This window comes from Phyllostomus discolor, chromosome 13 (assembly GCF_004126475.2).
Source record: "Phyllostomus discolor isolate MPI-MPIP mPhyDis1 chromosome 13, mPhyDis1.pri.v3, whole genome shotgun sequence".
Lineage (NCBI taxonomy): Eukaryota > Metazoa > Chordata > Mammalia > Chiroptera > Phyllostomidae > Phyllostomus > Phyllostomus discolor.
In genome coordinates this window covers 39,895,633-39,904,453 of record NC_040915.2, presented here as the reverse complement: position 1 = coordinate 39,904,453, position 8,821 = coordinate 39,895,633, and positions in this window count along the sequence as shown.

Below are 8,821 nucleotides of genomic sequence, written 5' to 3'. Positions count from 1 at the left end.
GTGACCAGATGAGGAACTTGCTCTTTAACTGGGTTGATGACTTCCGAGGCAAAGACGAGTTCCGAGGCAATCCTGTGTGTTTGACTTGATGTCTTGGGCTGGCCCCAAAGTCTGCTTGTTTTTTTCCTGGAAAATGAAAGACCCATTTTTTCATGTTCACCGATAACGTCATTGATTTCGAGTATGTCGGCTCTCGCTCCCACGAGGTATAAGGTTGATTGTTCTCAATGAATGTCTCGGTTTGATCGCTGTCAAGTCCAACTGGTCTACCTGACCCGGGAGCACCGTCCAGCGAGAACTCCCCAGTGCGGAACCTCCCACCCCACTCCTGACATGTTCGGTCAGCCACAGCATCTCCTCCAGGCGCTGCACAAAACTTCTTCTTTTTGCGTTTCAATTATGTTTTTACCTTTCTTGAAATAATAAAGCATGATATGCCAAAAACGTGGCATGTTTTCTTCCATCTTCAATATTAAAATGACTCCACAAAGACTCAGCAATTTTGATATGTTTCTTAAATGCACACTGACATGACAGCTGTCACAATACACTCGAACGAAACTGTGCCGCATGAAGTTAGAGACAACTGAGTGCCACTGGAGCCATCACGTGGAATAAAACAAATGGACTCGTTGGCCCACCCGATATTCAAAGACATTGCTTTGAGATGCCCAAGGGGTTCGCAGGGGAAGGTGGTGGGAAACACAGCAGGCAGGGGTCTCGACGCTGGTTAGGGGGTGATCCCTCCAGGCAGGCTCCCAGGGGTGGGGGGGGGCAGAGGGAGACAAGCAGGAGAGCATGGGGGGTCAAGCTGGCCATCGGGGCTGGTGGGGCCGACCCCACGTATGGAGTAGGCTTCGGGGAGGAAATGTTGTGCTTGTTTGGTTTGGAACTTTGAATCTGGGTAAATGCAACTGGAGAAGCTGAGGTGCCCGGGCCTCCCGGGCAGCCAACAGCCGCTGAGCCCGAGATGCAGACTCGGGGCTCCTTGCAGGGGCTCACGGGGTCCTCACAGCGACCCCGGGTGGCAGTGACCCAGGTCTTACTGTCCGACTCTACAGAGGACCTTCGGGGAGCTGGCACCCCGCATCTCCCAGCCCGCAGACGCCCAGGGTCCCCTCGCTCCCCAGCAGTGCCCACCGAGCACAGCGGTCACCAAGGTGCCTGACGCCACCTGGGGCCGGGCCTCGGGCCGGGGACCCAGAAGGCACGAACCGTCTTGTCCTGGAGGAGACCGTGGTCTCCCGTCTGGGTTCCTCTCTCCGCGAGTGTGTGTGTGTCTGTCTTTGCTCTCGGTTCTTCCCCAGCCCCCTCACACACACACACGTGCACACGACTTCACAGCTCATGCACACACACAGCCGGGTCCAGCCGGCCGCGTGGGTGCCGGGGAGACACGCGGTGCCATTCAGCCCATCGCAGCCCAGCCTGACATGTGACAGGAGAGGAGAAATTCCTGTGCTGGGTTCATTTCCAGTCAGCGCGGCGGCTCGGAAACTTTCGGTACCGCTTTAGCCGGGCACCTGGGGTTTCGGGCAGCCAGAACCGAGAAGCCTTGAGCCCTTGGCCCCCTCACTCCCCAGGAGCTAACTTTAGCATCCAAACAAACCAGAAAGCCAAAAATCTCCTTGCTCTCCCCCTCGGCCCTCCCCCACTCGCCGCCACAAGGGAGCCCCAGACTTCCTGCCGCCGGCCCTGGCCCCCTCGGGCAGCTGTGCCAGGGCTTGGCTGGTACCCCTGGGGGTGGGTGGAGGGCATGAAGGAGCCGGGTGAGTGGCTGGGAAGGGACAGGGAGAGCCAGGCTGGGCCCCACCGGCATGCAGCCCTGAGGCCTCTCCCACAGACCCCTGCACGTGGGGCCCACCCTCTCCTTGGTCTTCCTGGACTCGGTCTGACCTTGGTCTGACCCCTACAACAGAGCTGGAAGTGAGCTCCAGATGGCCTGCACCAGAGAAGCCCTGGGCAGCTCTGAGGAGTGCCCCGAGGTCCCCCCTTTCCTGGCGGCGAGCCCCCTCTGAGCCTCGGTTTCCCCCTCTATTAAATGGGGGCTCTGTTTGTCAGTGGCCCAGGTCGGTGCCCAGTTAGGAAATGACAGGTGGCCCAAACCCTGTGTTTTTTGAGGTTGAGGGCCCCCGGAGCGAAGGCGGCAGGCGATCCCTGCCCCGCTCCCCGGAGGTGGTGCTCAGGGGCATGCGGGAGCATGTAGTGGGGCCCTGATGGAGAGAAAGGCTTGTTTGCCACCAGCGGGGCCACAGGGCCCGATGACAGGAGGCCGGCACCGCTGGGGGGGAGGGCAGGGGCTGCCTGGGAGGCCGACGGTGCCCTTGGCCCAGGCCCGTGAGGAGGAGGACTTTGACCCCCAGGTGGAGACCCGCACGCACCAGCCGTGAATAAAAGTGGTGTCCAGCTTCGGCGCGTGATTTTGTTAATGCATAAACATTCAGTGGAACAGTTGGGCCAGGAGAAAAGTCAGGCGTGAGCCCGACTTTTCGGGGGAGGTCAGGGAGGGAGGGCCGGGGCGGGTGCTGCCCTTTGTCTCTCGGAGCTGCAGCTGCGTCCCCACCTGCCCACACGGGCGCCCCTCCCTGTGCTGTCTCTCCGGCATCTCCCCCTTTTCCGCAGGGTCAGCCAGGAGCAGGCCCGGACTCCCAGAGCCGGAGGGCCTGGGGGGGCTCGCTGGCATGGACACACGTGGCTGCCCTCACCCATGACCTCTTCTCTGGGCCCGGCCAGCCCCCGGCCCAGCCCACCTGCGGGCACAGCTGGTCACCCCAGGGCGGATGGACGCCTGGCTCAGGCTGCTCCAAACAGCCCCCTCTGTGGGACCCAGGGGGGCCACCTGGGAGCTGGGTCGCTTGGCTCTGAGCTGCAAGTCACGTGGGCGTGGAAACCAAATATAAATGAGCAACTCGGGTGCGGGGGGAGCAGGGGAGAGAGAGAGAGAAAGAGAGAGAGAGAGAAACCTGACAGGCAGAGAGACTGGGGTGACCGGACCACAGCCCTGCTTTTGGGGGCGGGCGGGCGGGGACGCACACAGCTGTGGGCTAAGGCTCCACAACTCCTCTCCAGGGGAGACAGCCCCCATTCACAGCTTTTGCCAATTCCCAAAGTGTAAACCCCCCGCCTCCCCGGCTGCCATCAAGCTGCCACAAAGGCCACCCAGTGGGAAGGGACGCCCCCTGGCTCAGCACACCCGAGCACCCTGCTTTCTGGCCGCCCTGCCGTCCCCGGGGCTCCCGGCTGCCCCGTGAGAGCTTTCTGGCCCCGTGAGGTCTCAGCCCCCCTGAAGACGCAACCCAAGGGCCGTCTCTCAAAAGCATCCTGAGCCAAGAAACACAGCCCAGAAGCTAAAAATGGAATTCCGAGGCGTGTGTTTCTTAAACGTTACGGAGCAAACGCTGCAAAACACAATCGTTTTCCCCTCTCAGCAGCAGCTCACCTGACAGCTGTGGTCTCCTCTTCTGGAAACTTCCCCCCAGGTCCTACCACAGTTCCTGCCCAAAGGTCTCCGGGTCTGGGAAGGGTAGGGGCCTACGCAGGGGGTGGGCAGAGGCAGAAGGTCCATGGTGGAGTCTGTCCGTCATACACCGCAGCCCCTCCCTTCTTGGCACGTGGGCTCCCTCGTGCAGGTTGCTCTCTCTGCCTCAGGACCTTTGCACGCGCTGTTCGAACTGCTTGAATGCTACTGCACCACTTCTTGGCACGTGTACGGACATTCCCTCAAGGCCCCTGCTCAGGTGTCACCTCCTGGAGGAGACCGTGTCATCTGAACAGGCTCCCCTGTGACAAACGTTGGCCTCCCTAAAGACCAGGCCTGTTTCCTATGTTTGAGTGCCAGTGGGCACAGCCCCAAGGTGGCATGTGCTTGGTTCTGGCCAGTGAGATATAAGGGAAGGACCCTTGGGGCTGAGATGCTCCACCACCATAAAGAGGTAAACCTCCTTCTTCCTTGCTTTGGGCACCAGCCTGTAGAGGATGTGATGCCTGGTGCTGTGGCAGCCATTTGGTACTGAGGAGGCAACCAGACCGAAGAGGGAAGCCTGCAGTTCACTTGAACAGTGAGAAGACCTGGCAAGCCAGGCCTTGCTTCCTCCACGGCGCCAACCAACTGGGGCAGAGTGCCAGCTGCCCCTTTTACACGGAGTACGTGCTTGCCAATTTGCCGCAGTCCCCACCCGGCCCTAGTGCCCTACCCTGGCCCACCTCATTTATTCACACCGTTGCTGGCCACCGGGCACCTCCAACGGCAATGCCATGACTCGCTTACTCACACGTCCACCCCGGCAGGCTGCCAGCTCCCAGAGAAAGGAGCTGGGGCTGATACACCTCAGGGTGGAGGGGCCAGCCCTGCGCCAGAGTCGTGGCGGGAACCGCGGTGGTGCCGGCCAACAGAGCTCCAGTCTGTGCCGTCCAGTACAGTGGCCACCAACCAGCTCCACGAGGTTCTCCGACACTTGAGAAACCCTTTGTGCTACTGAGGAGTTGAATTTTTAATCTAACTCCATCGGTTAAACGCAATTAGCCACCGTGGCCAGTGGCGACCACACCGAACAGCGCAGTGGAGACTCTCGCCCGCCTCTCCACGGCGGCGACCCCTAACCGGCGTGCGGCGAGGGGTTCCAACGTGCGACACCGGACTGTGTGTGCAGCCGGGGCGCTGGCCACTTTCTCCTTAGACGGTGCGAACAGAGAGTGAGAGCAGCCAGCACAACCGACGTCACGGTGAATGAACCCAAACTGTATCTGTGTTTTCGTCAGACCCGCAAAAAATACGTTTTTGGTGTGGCGCCGCATTTCGGTAATCAGTGTGTGTGGGGGTGGGATGCGAGGGGTGGGGGTCACTGCCCCAGAGGTCCCAGAGCACTTGTGCCCTCAGGGTGGGTTGTCTGGCTGGCGAGGGGACAGGTGGGGCCGTGCCCCGCCCTGCCCTGCCCCCCAGGGCTCCTGCTCTTCCCACCCAGCTGCCCTGCACTGTGGGAGTGGCAGCCGCATGGCTTAGCCCCCTCCTGCCCCCCAGGGAGGCCGGCGGTCCAGCCAGTGGCCCAGGAGGCCAGCCCTCTCCCGCACTGTGGGGTCACTTGTCACCTGTTTGCCCTGAGCAACCACACGGCCACCAGGAAGAGATCTGCAGTCCGGAGGGGGCCCAGGTGTGTTCAATGAGGCTGCAAATTCTTGGTGACTCACCGACCTCGGGCTGGATTTAGTTCCTCCCACTCGGATCTGGGCTGGTCATCTGGGACACCTCAGGCTGGGCCCTGGGTCCCCTGGGGACACACTCTCTCTCTCTCTGGGAGCCCGAGTCCCCGAGTGACAAGGCCCCTTGCTGGAGGCCGCCACGCTGGAGGCCACGTGCCAGGCTTGGGCCAGAGCACAGGTGCGACCGGCCCCGCCTGCCGCCGAGCACGTCCCAGGGACGGGGGAGGACCCAGCTGAGCCCTGCCTGCACTCCTGAAGCACTGGGGAGACTTCTAGAAGATGGGTGCCATGTGAAGCCACTAAGCGCTGGGGTCGTTTGCTATGCAGTAACAGAGAACCAGAACAGGGGACACGCCGGGACCACCCCCACACCTGGCACGCCCCCCGCTCCAGCACACCCAGGCCACCCCCAGGGACTCTCGGGCCAGTCCTCAGGTGGGGCTGGGCTGGCAGACATTCGGGACCCTGACCCCAGGAGGTGGGTCCTGGCAGTTCCCAGCTCCGCCCACGTCCGCCCCTCGGTGGCTGGACGGTGGGGGAGAGACAGGGACGTCCCCAGCGGCAGGGAGGAACCCGGCGCTTCCTGCAGGGGGACAGCCTGTGGGGGACATGAGGCCCAAGGTGCCCGGGCCGGGTTTAGAGCAAAGTGTGGAAGAGAGTGGCCACTGTGTTTGCTGCCGCCCGCCGAAGGGAAGGAGCATCGCCATCGCCCGTCTGTGCCCGGGGGCTCTGGAAGGGAGGGCGCCTGTGACATCTCGTGAACGTGGCCTCTGTGCGTTTCAAGGGTGGGGACGGGCAGGGGTGAGAGTCTGAAATGGACGGGCTTTTCTAATGCGTGGCCTCTGACCTCTGCAAATGCTTTATCGCTTAACAACGGATGCGAAATTCAAGATTAAAAACCAGCATTCTAAGCCCTGGCTGGCGGAGCTCAGTGGAATGAGCGCGGGCTGCGAACCAAAGCATCGCAGGTTCGATTCCCAGTCAGGGCACATGCCTGGGTTGCAGACCACAGCCCCCAGCAACCACACATTGATATTTCTCTCTCCCTTCCCTCTCTAAAAATAAATAAATCTTGAAACAAAAACAAAAACAAAAAACAATGTTCTCGAAGGGACTCCTCTCTTGGAGGTTCCTGGTTCCCTGCAGTGGGCCTGAGAGGTGACGGGGGACACTGGCCCGGCTGGCCTGGGTGTGTGCAGGTTGGAGGGAGGGCAGTTCGAGGGTCTGGGGGGAACTTCTAGGTGCTGTCAGTTTGGGTTCTTGGGGTTTAAACTACAGAGCCAGGGTTCAGCCCCAGCTGGTGCGGCCCCCACCCCTTCTGGAGAGTTCTCTCGTCCCGGTCCTCAGAGCCCACGGCGAGGCTTTTGTGAGTTGCCAGGGGCCCTGTAGAACATTCTGGGTGGTAACTCGGGGCTGGGGAGGGTGCTGGGAGCCCGTCTCCCCATCACGTAGCCCTGGTGTCCTGGCCGACCTTGGCAAGGACGCACCTGGGAGGGGCAGCGGGCAGGGCGGGGAGGGAGGGGACGCTGACCCAGATAGACACACGGGGAAACGAGGCCAGCAGATGCAGCGGCTTTTGTGGGCAGCACACTGCTGGCCTGACGCCAGGGCTCGAAGACGGTCCCCTCCCGAGTCTCTTCCCACCCCCCCACCCAGTTGTGGCCTGGAGCCACTGGGGCATGCGCAGGCTGCCTCCGTCCAGGAGGGGAAACCCACGCCGGCCCCAGGCAATCATCCTGCAGCTGGCCCCAAGCCCGCTGCTGCCTGGGATCCTTCTCCTGCCACTGGGGGAGCCGAGGAGCGGCCGGACAGGCACCACGAGGGCCCTGAACAGTCGGTGCCTCTGAATCGGAAGATCCAGCGAAGGGGGAGCTTGCCTCTGGCCAATCCGCGAGGCCCAGGTAGAGTCGCAGCTTAGCGGCTGTGTGACCTTGGTTGAGTGACCTAACCTCTCTGAGCCTCAGTTTTCTGCTGTGGAAAATGCGGAAGACGGGATCCGTAAAAGAACACTTACGAAGTGCTGGGCACAGAGCAGGACCTCAAAACACAGTCACCAGTATTTGCCCACCCCAAGAGCAGTGGCCCTTCGTCTTGGGGGCTCCCCAGACCCGCTGGGGATCAGAGGAAGTCGGGGCTTTCCCTCCGAAGACCGTGGGCCCACCCGTGCAGCGGGGTTTCCGGGGCTCTGAGCCGCACACTGGGGGCCTTGGAGGTGACCGAGCGTCATTGGTCTGGGGTGTCATCAGCAGGGCCCAGGCTCGGGGCCCGCTGTGTGGGCGGCCGGTCCGCGGTGCACCTCCCGGCAGCTCCTCGAGCCCTGGGCCGGCTCCTGGGGACACACTCAGCTGCAGGCTCTGCTGCGGCCACTGGCGGGCGTCGCAGGACGGTCATCGCCCCCCCACCGCCAGGCCCTCGTGCCTCTCCCAGCGCCTCCAGGGCTGCGGCGGCCGGGCTCTCGCTCTCGGCAGCTGGGACGCCGGAGCCTGGGGCTCCAGCACCTGATGTCAGGGTTCCTCTTTGAAACCCTCCCTGGGCTGATTCCCTGGGGGCCAAACACCAGCCCCCCCGCAGGCGTCACCAGCTCACCCAGGGGGCGGCCCCGAGCCCAGCCCCCCATTCCTGACCCCTCCCTCCCACCCTGACCTATCAACACACGGACGACCCACGGCCCTGCGCCAGGGCCTGGTTAGAAGAACTCGGGGAACCCCCCCACCCCAAATTCTCTTCAGATCTCTCCCCAGGCGTGCGGCCCACCTTCATCCCTCCTCTACCCCAGCCCCCAGATTACATGTGAGCCTCGAGCCTGGTTGTTCTGCAGGCAAACCGGACGGCCCTCAAGCTGAATCAGTAAATGAGAATAAACAGTGCGAGGACATCGGCAGGTCTTGGTGCCCGGCGTCTTTCCCGGTCACGTCGGCCCCCTCGGCTGCACGTACTTAAAAGGGAGGGCGGTTTCTGGGTGGAAATGCGGCCGCCCGGGCGTGGGGAGGGTGCACTGGGTAACTAACCAGAGCAGGACCCCTGCCCGCCCGGGCCTCTCGGGGGGCAGCCGACGTGGCCCCGAGTTACTGCCGCTGGGCCCGGGAGTCAGGGCCACTGGGCCTGGTGTGGCCACAGTTCCTGGGCTGCTCTGGGGGCAGGGGCACCATTGACTGGCTCCCCCAGGAACGTCTTTTGCTTTCAAAGGCGTCGCCCTCCCCGGCGTGCTCCGACAGGGTGCACAGATGGGTCGTGGGGGGAGGAGAGGACCAGCCCCCAACCGGGACCCCCAGGGCCACTCACGCCTCCTGGGACTTTGTGTTAACTTGCCTCTTAAGGATTAAAATGCTAGAAAACGCTCCAGGGTGCACAGCATTTTTTTTTTTTATCCAGCTCTTTTATGGATAATTCACATCCGGACTACGTGGCAACACCAGCCGAGGGTGAACGCATGCCCCCTGGTGCCTGACACTGTAAAGGACAGGATGGCTCCTGTATCGCTTACAAATTCCTCGAGGCTGCCACTGCCCGAGAACAGAAACGACAGCCACTTAACACAGGAGGACCATCTCAGCCTTGTGTGGAAGAAACCCAAGCAGCAGCCCTGGGCTCACCGTGCCACCCGGGACTCCGGTTCCTTCTGTCT